This window comes from Terrapene carolina, unplaced genomic scaffold (genome assembly GCF_002925995.2).
Source record: "Terrapene carolina triunguis isolate 2854851 unplaced genomic scaffold, T_m_triunguis-2.0 Scaffold96, whole genome shotgun sequence".
NCBI lineage: Eukaryota > Metazoa > Chordata > Testudines > Emydidae > Terrapene > Terrapene triunguis.
This window is the reverse complement of record NW_020664447.1, coordinates 79,231,611-79,246,612: the sequence shown is the minus strand read 5'-3', so window position 1 is coordinate 79,246,612 and position 15,002 is coordinate 79,231,611. Positions and strand designations below refer to the sequence as shown.

General features: G+C 46.1%; 1 protein-coding gene across 1 annotated transcript in view; it reads left to right on the top strand.

Moving 5' to 3' along the window:
- BEGAIN (brain enriched guanylate kinase associated) overlaps positions 1 to 15,002 on the top strand; it is a 223,517-nt gene that overhangs the window by 80,137 nt on the left and 128,378 nt on the right.

Below are 15,002 nucleotides of genomic sequence, written 5' to 3'. Positions count from 1 at the left end.
CCCAGAGATCTGCTTCCTATCCTTGTGTCAGGAGCTTGCTCCAATCCTGCACCTCCCAGGTATCTCCACTTTCTAGGGCCATGAGAGGGACAGCAGAGTTCTTCCCTCTCCTAGGAGTTGGGTGAAACCTTGTTATAGGATTAAGACTGATGGTGTGAACTCACTCTTCAATTAACATAACTGTAAGCATAAACCCCCTCTAAGACAAAAGCGCTGTGTGAACCCCCCAAGAGTTTTTGCTGAGTATTGTTTTGGGTAGGTGTGTTATGCCTGTACAAACACGAAGAAACTGAGAAGAGACAGAAGAGAGCACGCACATGTGTGCCAAAAGGAGTAGCTAAAAGCACAACAGCTGACCTGGAAGAAACCTAGGGGGAGGTTTTTGTGTCAGGGATGCAGGCTGAAGAGTGTGCTCTTGATGTTGGGAGCAAAATAAGTTGTTTCCTGCTATTTGATTCCTTCTCCATTCAGAGAAAAGATCTGGTACATTTTTTGTAAATAAACAAAGCTACATAAAAAAAAATAATTACTACCAATTTCTACTCCCAACTGGAAAACACACAGGGCCCCAGACATTGACTAGCGACACATCTTTCCCTGCAGTCCCTAAAACTCTAGCCCAAACACCCCTTAGACTTTACTATCACTCTCTGTTGGGCATCACCACTTCCTACTACCTCACACGAACCTTCCTCCAGCCCCAGGCTTCACTGCTCTGAGGTGGCATCCTGGCTCAAGACCCTCCAGTTCCAATAACAGGCCTCCCAGGCATCTCTCTAGCTTTAGCTTAAGGACAAACCCCCCACTTTCTGCCTTCTAGGATCACCTCCCTGGCCTTCTTTTTCCCACTACCTTCTGCTCCTTCCTTTAAGAAGTCCCAACTCCTCCCCAGCTGCATTTCATCACTAATTATGCCTACCACGCCTTCCATGTGCCTCCCAGTGGCCTAACTGGACTCAGGCTCCTGTTAGACCCTGATTAACGAGTGTGGGGTTTACACACCCTACCACACATGCCTTATCATGAAAGACTCAAGGAGCTCAGCGTGGGATATACAAAGATCACAGGAACACCTCTGTACCACAAAACTTGAGTTAGGCTGTTAGGATCCCTATACAATGAATGGGGAGAGAGAGATGCCTTAGACTGTAATCTACAAGGCCAGCACCCAAGGTGGGGACCTGCCTAAACTAGCCAATGGGAGATGCTAACCAGAGGGGTTTCCTAAGCCTGCCCCTCTTTTGGAGATAGGTGCCTAGCTCTGCTAGCGATCCATGAACTGCATGAAGACAGATGCTCAGCCACCTACATTTCATGTGAGGCCCAAAACAAAAGGGGCAGGAAGGAGCAACTCCCTTATGACCTTTAGCCTAGTGGTTGTGGTACTCACTTAGGATGTGGGAGGCCCCCAGGTTAAGTCCCCCCACCTCAGGGAGCAAATGGGTTTGAACAGTCAACATGTGACCTCTTAGGTGAGTACCCTAACCACTAGGCTATTGAGTCCTTCTAACTCTTTCACTGGCCCAATTAATACTTAATTGTCTAATTAAAGTGAAAGAATTTCAGTAGGGGAGACTGACAGACTATTCCATCATCTACTGGTTAGGGCACTTACCTATAAGGTGACTGATACCTGTTCAACTCCCTTCTCCCTCTCAGGAGAAGACTTGAACCTGGGGTCTCCCACATCCTGGGTGAATACCCTAACCACTAGGTGAAAGGTTATGGGGGGGTCCTCCTTCTCTTTTCTCTCTCCCCTCACTGGCTGTTTTGTGTAGGGTCACCTGAGGTGCCTAATCCCATATGCATTCTCAGAGATCACACTGCGGATCAGGCCCCTGCATACAACTGAGGCGGATGAATGCCTGTCTTTCCTGGTTTTTTAATTGCTCTGGGCTTTAGGTGGCAGATAGCCATCTGGATGCCTATGATGAGGCAGCAGTGCACATACTCAAGCAGGAGATAGGTGGCTGGGTGCATAGAGAAAGGCTGGAGTGCAAATGGCCAGAGGAAAAAAATCAGGGTGCTTAATGAATTTAGGCACCTACAGGGTGAGGAGGCAGCTGACCAGGAGTTGTGTGGATCGCAGTGGTGCCTAAAAACATGACTTAGGCGCCTAAGTACTTTCGTGGATCACACCCTCAATCTACCAGAGAGAAAGTTAGGGGTGACTTTATCACAGTCTATAAATACCTACATGGGGAACAGAAATTTGATAATTTGCTCTTCAGTCTAGCAGATAAATGTATAACACATCCAATGACTAGAATTTGAAGCAAGACAATTCAGACTGAAAATAAGGTGCAAATTGTAAAAAGTGAAGGTAATTAACTATTGGAACAACTATCCAAGAGTTGTGGTGGATTCTCCACTAGTGGAAATTTTAAAATCAAGATTGGATGTTTTGGTCAGAAGGTCCAATGACCAACTTGCCTAGTGGTCAGGTCATGGACTTACAGTTTCTGCCAGGCTAGACATCTCAGAGAGGGCCCCTGAATCAACCCAGTGTGCTCTGATTGCTCCCCCAGAGGTTCGGTCACTACCGGGTGGAGGCGGGGCAGCATGACCCAGGCCCACCTATTCCACCCATCCAACTCAGTTATTGAACTACCCCAAATTATGTTTTCCCCTGGGACACTTCCTAGCAGTCTGGAATGCCTCAATTTGGGGTGTGGTCACTGGCTTAGTAAATTCTCCTGGGTCTCTTATGGTGTGTCTACACAGGGATAAGAAGATCCATGTATGGCCTGAGCCAGCTGACTTGGGCTCACGGGCTCAGGATCTGGGGCTGATAAATCACTGTGCAGATATTCGGGCTCGGGCTGGAGCCCGAGTTCTGGGACCCTGCGAGGGTGAAGGGTCTCAGAGCTCAGGCTCCAGCCCAAGGCTGAACATCAATACAGCAATTTTTTGGCCCCACAAACCCAAGTCATCTGACCGGGACCAGCTGCGGCCATGCCACGGGTCTTTTATCCCAGTGTAGATGTATGTGTTTGGTGGGGAAGGGGAAGGAAACATACTTTTAGTGTCCTGTTGAATCAATCTCATTTCAGGTTTTCAGCTAGCAAAGCTATCAAGTCTCTGCTGCCAGAGCAGCCTTTACAAAGCTGTTGCCACTCCTGGCACAGCTCTCAGCATCAAACTTGCTTTCCAGTGCCATGTGCAGCTCATTTCCACCCCCCTTTTCCTGGGCTCCCAGTGTTCTTTTAAACTGTTCCTCCACTAGCAGCATGTCCTACACCTGTTGAAAGGTGGGGCCTCCTTAGCCCAGTATTGCTCTATTCCCAGCCCTGGTTCAGTGTGGGGCCTCTAGACCCCATCTCACACCCTCCCACTCAGTTTCCGAGTCACCAGGTCTACTTATGTTGACAGTCCCCCCACCCCAATCTCGTGAAAAGAAGTCCACATTTTTATGGCCTTTATTGGCTTGATGCAGTACTTCAAAGTGGTATGGCTGCAGGGACCAATTCCACCAGATGACTCAGGGGTTATGGTCCTTCATGGATTGTAGCCATTGGAGGGGCATGTGATCTGTCACTAGATGGAATGGTTGGCCCCACAGGGAACAATGTAAGGTCTCCACAGCCCACTTTACCACAGGAGCCTTATTCTCTGTCACTGAATAGGCATCTTCTTGGGACAACAGCTTCTTGCTGAGATATAGGACGGGATGTTCCTCTCCCCCATTTCTTGCAATAGTACAGCTCCAAGGCCGACATCCAATGTGTCCATTGTAAAGTGAAAGGTTCTGAAAAGTTGGGGTGAAATAAAACAGGTTCCTTCACCAGCTGTTTTTCCTTTAATCCCTGGAAGGTCTTGGCACAGGCCTTGATTCACCAGATCTGCCTGAGTGAAACATCTTTTACTAGGTCTGTTCAGGGTGTGGCTATGGTGGCAAAATTGGATATGAACCACCTATTGTGCCCCACTCGCCCCAGAAGCGTCATACTTGTTTCTTCATAGAGGGGTTCGGGTATTTTGACAAGGCCTTTTACCTTCCCTAATAATAGGTGTAGCCATGTTCCGCCCACGGTGTATCCCTGGTAGTTCACTTCCCGGTTGGCTAATTGACACTTATCTGGGTTAGCCATCAGCCCAGCCTCATAGAATGCTTGTAGAACTGCTGTGAGGTGTTTTATGTGGTTGACCCATGTCCCGCTGTAGATGATGATATCATCAAAATAAGCAGCCACATACTATGTTGGCACAATACCTTATCCATTAACCTCTGGAATGTAGCCGCGACCCATGCAGACTGCAGGGCGTGATTCTAAACATGAATAAGCCCAGGGGCTAGAGAAGGTCATCTTTTCCCTGGATTCAGGAGCAAAGGGGATCTGCCAGTTCCCCTCAGGTTAGGTCAAGAGTGGATATGTGCTTGGGCAGCCTCCAGACTCTCCAGCAATTCATCGACCTGTGGGGTTGAATTTGGCTATTGTATTCATTTTTCAAAAGTCGATGCAGAACCATGTTGAGCCATCCTGTTTGGGCACGAGCACTATCAGACTTTGCCACTCACTGTGTGACTCCTCGATGACCCCTGTGACCAACATGTTCTGTAGCTCGTCACACAGTCTCCCACATTTTTCTGGTTAATGGTTGCATGCTTTCTCGCACTTTCTGGCTGTGTTCAATCTCTATACAGTGGAACATTGGGTACATGCAGCCTGGTTGTTGCCAAAAACGCAGAGATGAATGTGATGATGAGTTTGTGTATCTGCTCTTCCTGCTCAGGTCATAAGCCTTCCCCGATTGATATGGTCCCCCAACTGAGGAACCATCATGGCACGGGGGCCACATTCAGGCTCAGGAGGGAACAGAATGATGACGAGTCCCTCCCATTCTTTCCATACCTTCAGTAAGTTGACATGATATATTTGGGTTGCTTTCCTCTTCCTAGGCTGGCAAAGTTCATAACTTCACTATTTCAAAAGGCCCTGCCATTGGGCCAACAGCTTGGACTTGGAGATAGGTAGCAGAAATAGAACTTGGTCCCCCAGTTGGAATGCTCAGATACAGGTGCCCTTGTTATAATTCTTCTCCTTGTTGTGTTGCTCCTTCAACAAGTTCTCCTTTGCAAACTCGCCCAGGGATTTTTGCTTCTCTCTTAATCATAATAAATACTGTATTGAGTTGGTGGACTTCGACTCCTGCCCCTCCCACATTTCATGACTCAGATCTAATATTTCCCAGGGTTGTCTCCCATATGAAAACTCAAATGGGGAAAATCCTGTAGAAGCATGGGGATTTTCCTGTATGGAGAACAGAAGGGAGGTTAGGAGCTGATCCCAGTAACAAGAACGGGAGGTCATGAACTTATTTAGCATGACTTTCAAAGTTTTATTAAAAATGCTCCACCAGCCTGGCAGTCTGTGTGTGATAAACGGATGTTCTTAGGGGGGTCGCTTTCAGCAAGTTGCATAGCTGCTTCAGTAACTGTGACATAAAATTGATTCCCTGGTATGTGATTATCTCGTTAGGAATCCCTATCCAAGCGAATACTTTCATCAACTCGGTGGTGATGACTGCCGCCTTCGTGGAGTGGAGAGGTATCACCTAAGACTAGCGTGTAGTATAGTGCATTATCACTAAGATATATTGGTATCCTGCTATGCTTTTTATCCAAAGGGCCTATTAAATCCATTCCTACTCTTTTGAATGGGGACCTACCATAGGGAAGAAGTACTAGAGAGGCCTAAGAGACCTTCCTCTGGCTTTCCCACTGACATTTGGGGCCTGAAGCGCACTAATCCCACACTTCCTGGTGGACATCATACCAACAGAATCTTAGGGTCACCCTTTCCAGTGATTTCCCCCACCTAAGATGTCCTCCACAGGGTATCACGTGGGCCAGCTTTAACACCTCCCTTCAAAACTTTTGGGGAATAAGGGGTTGCATCCAGACTTGCCCCATCTGTGGGTCTTTCACCACCTGGTATATTTTTTTCCTTTGTAATTTAAAGTGAGGCTATTATTTCAATAATCATCGGTCTTGTACTTCATCACTGACCCGGGTGAGCTGTTCATAGGCCTGACTCAATGTCAAATCACTCTGTTGCTCGGCGATGAAGTCAGCTTTGCTCAAAAGCAGGTCTGTCTCAGGGGGTGGAGTATGATGGTCCTTAGCTCAAGCCCCTGCAGGACGTGAGCAGGGTCATTGACTGGTGACGTGGGACCATTACCTGAGGAAGCTGATGTTCCTTCCCCTGGGTCATTGTCTCCAGCAAACCTGACCAACTCTGGGGGTCTCCTCTCATTGTGTCTTCTGCTTCTCCCTCTTTCCCCTCTGGGACCTTTCCCCTCATCCTAATCCCATCAGTTCCCAGATGAACTACCAGTCTCACCCAGTTATCACAGGGTAGACTAAGTTCGGGGCCACCCCTGTGTGAGTGGTAGCTGTATGGTTCTGTATCATTACCTGGACTTACCTTGTGGGTATGGATGTACATCCCCATGGATGTATTGAAGGAGTATAGTACCCAAAGGTTCTCTCTCACCCCCAGCTCTCTCTGACCATTGTCTGACTACAGCCCATGTCTATTAAGTCTTGGACACTGACCCCATTAACCTATACCAGAACCACTAGTTTCTCCGATCCCCTCTTGCGGGCTCTGGATTTGGCTACCCAAACCTGTCCATACCTACAATCTTTATACAAACAATCTTGTTGGAAGTGGACTGGTTGACTTCACATGAAGCAGTTGTCTGACTGGGGCTTGGAGACACACTCCAATCGAGCTCCAGGCAGAAGGGAATTTGCTGCCCAGGTATTCTTGCTGATCGGCCATAGACACAGTGACACTTGGAAGGTATGTAATGAATAAGGCAAGACACTGCAGGAAGAGAAAGGATAGTTAAAGCAGTTGACTGCCATGCTGGAGAATTGGATTCTATCCCTGCCTCTGCCACAGAGTTCCTATAGGATGCTGAGCATAACCACTTAAGATGAGCCTTTAAACCAAAATCTTCCACACTAGGTCACTAAACTCAATGTTCTTCGTTTTTGGGGTGCACAATGTGAGACACTTGGGACCAGAGCTGCAGAAGTGCTGAGTGCTCACAACTGCAACTGAACTTAGTTGGAGCTGTGCTATGAACAATATAGAGTACTAGAAAAATGCTAAGTACCACTTCTCGCAACTTCCCTGGAATCCTTTGTACCTCACAACTCAGAACCCTCCTCACAGGAGGAAACAAGCAGAATCCGCATGAGCAAATTTACCACATTGCCTGCTGGTGACTTATTACTGCTCAGCAGATTCATCACAGTAGCTTTACCTGTAACACCTTAGAAGACCTTTGATCTTAACCAAACTATTCTACTTTCATAGCTTTTAGAAAACTCCAGAAAACAGAACAAACATTAACACTCGAAACTAAGGCCCAGATCCAGAAAGGTATTTGGTCTCCTAACTTCCATTGAAACCTTTGTGGATCTGGGCCTAGGTGTCCACAACTTGGCATATCTACTATTTAAGTCATTTTAAGATTCAAGTTTGTATTAAAATTTGGAAACAGATCTAACAAGCTTTATCAGATTGAATAAATGCACTTAAAGTAGCAGACAGAAATCATGCTTTAACTTGTCTTACGGGACATAAATAGTGCTGTAAAAAAGGATATAAATAACAATGTCAGAGCTTCGATTAATCCTGGTAGCAGATGTCTCCCTATAAAATATGTGTCCATTCACGGCCCCTTCATTTCAAGGCACCCTTCAAAAAAGTAGTCAGTTTAACCCTGCCCTAATATAAGGCCTGATTTTGACCTCTTTACTCCTGGTAAGTAGTACCTTACTGCCCTATTCCTTTCGAGAGCAAGAGCAAGGGTGGCAAAATCAGGCCAATTATTACTCACTTTGGGTATGTCTGCTCAAACAGTTATTCACCTAAGCCTTGGAAAGACTGAGAAAGGAGCAGCTGTGAAATACACTATCATCCTCACTGTGGCTTGTAAAAACCTTCCTCTCTCTTCTTGCATACCAGGAATAGTGTTTCTGGAAGAAGAGTGTATGAGCCAAACATCTTTTATGCTTATCAGAAGCCTCCGCTTTTGCTTCAGCTTTTACCCATCTGCAAAAACTGGGGATTTCTTTTTCTTTTCCATTTTGTTTTCCTCTCCCATAACATTATTACTTAAATATGCTAGTTGCAAAGCAGCTCTTCTGAGTCTGTCCCAGTCATAAAAGGATCTGTCATCTGCCACCTCAATAAACAGAAAAGCAGCTATTTGTTCTTACAGGACAGTGAATTAATGTATTGTGCATAGTTAACGAGCAAATATCTTGGACTTGTTTGCAAAGTGACTATTGGTCTCAAAGTATCTCGTGGTTCCTGGCCCTGTATTCAAAGTAACATATTGAATGTACTAGGCCAATAGTTTGCCTTGTAGAATAAGTGAAAACAGGTTATTACGGTAGTATGCATGGAGTAAGACCTCACTTGACATCAGAATTTGTCTCAGTTCCATCACCCACAGAGCAGGATGCTAAGGAAACTGCTGTGTGGAAGAGCCTGAAGACACTAAGAATCAATAAAGATATGAAAAAAAGGGAAGGCTCAGAAAGATGAATGATATTGTCAGGCTACAGTATAATAATACAGTATTTCAAAATAGCAATCAGGAGGTTTTAACTGCATTTAATCAGCCTATTTATAGAGGACGACATTTTTCATGCAGGAAATAACACTGGCTGTATACTATTTCTATAAAAATATTACTTTTAAGTAGACCATGCTGGTTATATTGTTTTAGCACCTAGTCCTTTATGGAGAAAAAATGATCACTGAACTGATAACATTTTCCATATTTCCCCCCCAGAAATTTACAATTTCTTATGCATGACAGATAACGTATGTATGTGTTATCACTGGCAGAGTAGAAAAGCACACAATTTCCCATGTAAGTTAGGAATGCTGCTAAATTCATTTTCATATTTATATGCCAGGAAAATAAATAAATTGTATAATCACTCATTATCTCTCAACCTTGCACTTGCGAATTGGATTAGAGTGACTACAACTGACACTGATTATCTGAGACAGGATGTTATTAAATCCCTTCGGGGGAGTTTTGTAAGCCGAGATCTGTCACATTTGGAGCAGAGAGCATTTCTCTGTATTAACTTGTGTATGAGCAATTATGCAGGACTTACTAGCAAAGCACTGAAAAGCAACAGAGAGAGAGAGTAAAATTAATATTTCTCCATTGTGTACCAGAACATTAATTTGCTTATTTCCTTAATATGCTTTGGGAAGCATATGTGCACGAAAACTGCTTGCTGTGTGCAATACAGAATGCATGGACCTAGCATTCCTAGGGTAGGATCTCTTCCCACATGGACACTAAGGCTATATCACTTTCATTTCGCACCAGGTTTGGCAAAACTTACCAGTGCATTTTAGCTATATAGATAGATTTGTGGCAGTCAGATTTTTCTCTGAGTTTTGGGTTCATATGAACTGCAAAACTCAAAGGCCCCATGTAAAGAGAGTCCCACTGGGGCGCCTCCCTAGCTGGGCAGGGGCCCCTCACCACGCCCAGTTTCCACCATAGGGTTGGCCTAGTACAGGCCACAGCCAACAAATCCTGGTATTGGCCTCGCCTTTGTGGGTCGGCTCACTTTGCTTCTGGGTGGGGGAAAAGCAAAAGCGTAGTTCAACACAAACCAAGCCCCTCCTGGGGTCAACAACTGCAAGGCACCACCTTACTTCAGAGGGATGTCTGGGTAGCAACTTTGCTGGGGTCCTTATGGCTGGGTATAGTATCATAGAACATCAGGGTTGGAAGGGATCTCAGGAGGTCATCTAGTTCAACACCCTGCTCAAAGCAGGACCAATCCCCAACTAAATCATCCCCGCCAGGGCTTTGTCAAGCCTGACCTTAAAAACCTCTAAGGAAGGAGATTCCACCACCTCCCTAGGTACCTATTCGAGTGCTTCACCCAACTGCAACCGACACCCCAGCACACTCCCAGCATGACTGTTCCATACACTGTCATAGCAGCTTTCATGCAGACATATGGATGAATTTTAAACTGCAGGCTGCAACTTTTATTAAATTTAAATACAGGGGACGGGCACTACCTGCCCATCACCTGTAATCTCCTATACCAAGCATTTAGGTGGTTCCAGTACAAGGGTTACAGAGCTCCTAGCATATAACCCGTAACTAGTGTGGGGGTTACAGGGCTCCTACCAGATAACCTGTAACTAGGTTGGGGGTTACAGGGTTCCTATCATATAACCTGTAACTCACGCAAGGGAGACAGGGCACTTACCATATAACCCATAACTCAGGGTAGGCTCTCCTCAGCCGACCCACCTTGTTCTGAGTCCTACCACCCTCCCCCTGGCCAGAAAGATGGTGACCTCAGCCCATGAGGGCTGCAAGGTCTCACCCAAGCCCGCAAGGGCCAGGAGGTCTCACCCAATCTCATGAGCCCAAGGCCCCTCAGCAAAATCCTAGTTCTTTTATTTCTGGGAACCCTTTATTTTATCCTTTTAACCACACTGTGAACCGGCCAAAAGGGGGTGCCAGCAACTAGCTTGGTCACACACACACAGGGCTGGCGCTTCCACTAGGCGACCCTAGGCGGTTGCCTAGGGCGGCAGGATTTGGGGGGTGGCATTTTGCCGTCCTCGGCAGCAATTTGGCTGCGGGGGTCCTTCCGCTCCGCGTCTTCGGGGCACTTTGGCGGCGGGTCCTTCACTTGCTCCGGGACCCACCACCGAAGCGCCCCGAAGACGCGGAGCGGAAGGACCCCCACCGCCGAATGCTCTGAGGAGGAGCGCTGCCGCCTAGGGTGGCAAAAACCCTGGTGCCGCTCCTGCACACACCAGCCACCTGGTATCACAACTCCTGTCCAATTCTTTCCCACACATTCCTTCGCAATATGTCAGCACTTCCATTTGACAAATGCACACCAGGCAAATCAGACTCGGAGGGCCTACTACAAGGGGCTACCAAGCCCACAGTTAGTCCTTCAGCTGTCACAAGCCAGGGTTACAGACTTGTTGGGGCCATCACCAGTGGATCCCTATTGACAACTGGGTGAGCTCCCAGAATCTGTCAATCTGAAATCGAGACAAACCATCGGCAGACACCATTATCCACTCCTGGGACTTGCACTTGCATGAAAAAGGATGTTAAAACACAGGCAGGTTAAGCACCCTAGCTACACCCACTTCTGTAGGGGAGGTGATGTGCCAGTCTGACAATGATCCTGCCATATCCAAGCCAGCCTTATGGACTTGCCTAATGTAAGTGCGAGGAACCCCAAATGACTCTTTGGAACAATATGTGTGAAGTGGATTTCTCACAAAGTACCTGGGGGAAAGGGTCTGCTTCAAGCAAGTCTGTTTCAGCAGCCTGCCTCGGCCAGAAGTAACACAGTGAAAGCAGGGAACTGATCAGCCAGACTATATCCCCGTCCAAATGGAGTGAGACACAGGTCTCCACCCAAGAGATGCAATGACTGTGGAGCCGGAAGCCTAAGTGTGGGTACCCTTGCCGAACTCCTAAAGGGAAATATAGGTGCAGTTGCCCTAAAATTGTGACATATAACCAGGAGCCACTACCCAGAACACAAAGTTCAGGTGGCCTCATGACCACCTGAAGTTCCATCAGTGTAATTTCTTTTGCCTCTTTAAGAGCCTCTGTCGGTGCCCTGACCAATTCCAGCTTCTCTGCAGGTAACCTAGAAACACAACAAACTGTGTCCAGTTCAATGCCCAGGTATGTTACAACTTTGAGTGGGACCTTCTGTTTTTTCAGTGTTGAGGGGGGAACCCCAAGGCACTCAGCTAGATTCGGAAGCATGTACTCACCATTGTCTGTCCCAAGTTTTCCTGCAAATAATAAGTCATTGAGATATTGCACTACATGATCCAGGCCAATCTTGTATACAATCACCCACTCCAACAGTTAGATGACTCTTTTGTCAGCAGCACATGACGCTGTGCACCCCATGGGCATGGCTTTATCAAAATAGTAGTAGTCACCTTCAAACTGCAACCCAAGCAAATTACAGTCTCTGAGATGCACTGGAAGCAACCTGAATGCAGACTTGATGTCGCATTTAGCTAACATCACCCCAAGGCCACATACCTTGACTGTGGCTTCCGCTGTATAAGATGAGAAGTATCTCATCCAACACAGTGGGGGTCTATATAGTAATTTACCAATAAGTCCCAAGGGTAGGACAAGTAGTGAATAAACCTGTATTCCCCCTTCACCTTCTTCAGTACCACACCTCGGGGAGATATGCACAATTCCAGCAAAAGAAGGGACCTGCCACTCTTCCCGTAGTACTCTTTGCCCTTACGATACACTCAAAGCCTTTAATGGACTTCAAGTTCTCTGCCCTGCAGTGGCACCTCACTCCACATGGGATTTGAAAACCAGACAAAAAATCCATTTCATAAATAAGTAGCATCTTTTTTGTTGGGGTAGTTCAATAACAAATTCCATAACCCCCCCATCTCTTAATTGGAGAAGGAGCCTTTCCCATGGTTACTGCCAGCCAAAAGAAGTTCCACGTGGCCCCTGGGAGCTAGGTAATGCTAGCCATTCCACACTCCTCCCCCCAACCTGCCCAATGGGTGCCAGAGACTTCAAGGGGGTGTAGAGGAGCTATCTGCTGTCCCACAGCAAGTGTCTCCTTCCCTCACTACTGAGGCTGTCCCCCTTTCACCGCCAGCCCCATTGAGTTCCGCCACCCATTGAGGCAGGCGAGTGGCATTTAGGTTGCCACCAATTCCCTACTCAGGGGGAATTCTCCAGTCCGAATCTCTGGCTAGTTTAAGTTCACTTTGTGAACTGGAGAATCCAGTCCAGTGGTTTTGTGTGATCCCTTGTGAAGCTTGCAAGTCTTGCTCTTTCATTAGGAAAATGTTTGTGGGTTTTTTTGCTTGGGTTTGTTGGGTTGTTGTTGTTGTTGTTGTTGTTTTTATTAAACTCATTGGTTTTGACAAGTTTCACTAGTTTGGGAAAAATCTTTGACTGAATTCTCTTTGTTGCCTTTGGAAGACATTAAGAAGCTAGTTATTTAGATGAAGTCTCCAGTTATGTACCTATCGATCTGCAGATACAAAATGGAGGCTGCACTGAGACCTCTTTCAAATTCAGGAACTTAATTTGTACTCGTACAGGTTTGTTTTTTTCCAATCATCACTTGATAAGAATGGGAGCACAGAAAGAAGTACCATAAGTGTTGGTGTATATCAAGTAATTAATTACACATGTTAATTAATTAAGAGGCACAGAGTGGGCTTGATAATCACAGCAGGAAGGCAAAGACAGAAACAATCAAACATAAGATTGACAGCTCACTAAAAAAGCACTCAGCACAAATGTACAAAAGAAATTAGACATTTCTCCTTGCCTCCTTTATTAATTTTCAGGTTTGTCTAACCTGTAAGTTAGTGTGATGGAGAAAAATCCACTGAATCTCAGGCTGTCCCTTATTTTTACATCCTCACGGATGTCTGCCCACACATGATCCATGTCAGACTCCAAACTGAGAGAAAACAAGCTTCTTAGAGGCTGTGAGCTTTGCTCTTTTTATAAACCCTGTTACTGTCAAGTAAGTGGTAGACTGTGCCCGTCTCCTACTCAGCCGAGCAGGGAAACAAGGTGTATAAGCCCCCTCTCCAGCATATATAAGAACATAAGGAAGGCCGTACCAGGTCAGACCAAAGGTCCATCTAGCCCAGTATCCTGTCTACCGACAGTGGCCAATGCCAGGTGCCCTAGAGGGAGTGAACCTAACAGGCAATGATCAAGTGATCTCTCTCCTGCCATCCATCTCCACCCTCTGACAGACAGAGGCTAGGGACACCATTCCTTACCCGTCCTGGCTAATAGCCATTAATGGACTTAACCACCATGAATTTATCCAGTTCTCTTTTAAACTCTGTTATAGTCCTAGCCTTCACAACCTCTTCAGGTAAGGAGTTCCACAACTTGACTGTGCGCTGCTTGAAGAAGAGCTTCCTTTTATTTGTTTTAAACCTGCTGCCTACAATCCTGCTCAGCCAAGACAGACATACCCTGATCTTGGGTCTGGTGCAGAACCAGCCCATATGTCTTGAATACTTCCTTCTTTGAGCAAAGGGGTGGAGAGGGGACATTCCTGTGGCTTCACCCCCTTGCTGGCCAGAGTACATGTCCAGGCATGTGCAGAGAGGAGAGGGAAGGAATGTAAACTACACCCTTTCAAAGGCTGCTGTAATTGACCCCATTTCCCCTCTTGCTCCTCAGTCCCCTCCCCCTTTCAGAACAAGCAGGGGAGCAGGGTTCGATTGTGCCGAGGGATGTCTATGAGGTACAATACCCCCAGTGCTAGTCAGTCCTGGGGTAGAGCAGTTTATGTATCAGCACCTGCTCAGGGCTGTGCCTAAAGCATCATCTATCCCTAACTAATCACAAGAAGATTTCAGAGAAACAGGAAAGTTTGCCTGAAATGCGTTACTGGTGGCTAAGCCATAGCACCCCAACACTTATCTCAAACAAGAAACCTCATCTGATCTTCTAAAATAACAAACTTCTCAATGTTTAATCAACAGCTGAAGCATGACGATATCTAGAAACTAATAAGCTCTTCTCTTATTTACACTAGAGTATTTAATTTTTAACACTCCAGCATGGTTAGGCATCATTTCAGTTATTATTCATTAAGATGCTAGAGTATTGGAAGCATACCAGACCACATCGCAAGATAGCAAAACTACAGCAGTTTCTTCAATCAATTGTTAATTGTGAGATGCATATAAAACTGTCCTGTGAATTGGTTACATTAGAACATCAGTAAGGTTATTCCCTCATCTATGGATCATATAGATTTTCCAGGGTTCTTTTAAAGCACTCTCTGATCAGATTCTTGTGAGTGGTGATGCATAGCTGGCATTTCGGTATGGGGTTAACAGACGCTTTGCACAATTCTTCAATTTCGAAAGGGGAACTTTCATTTAAATTCTAAGTTAAATGGCAGGCTGTGACCC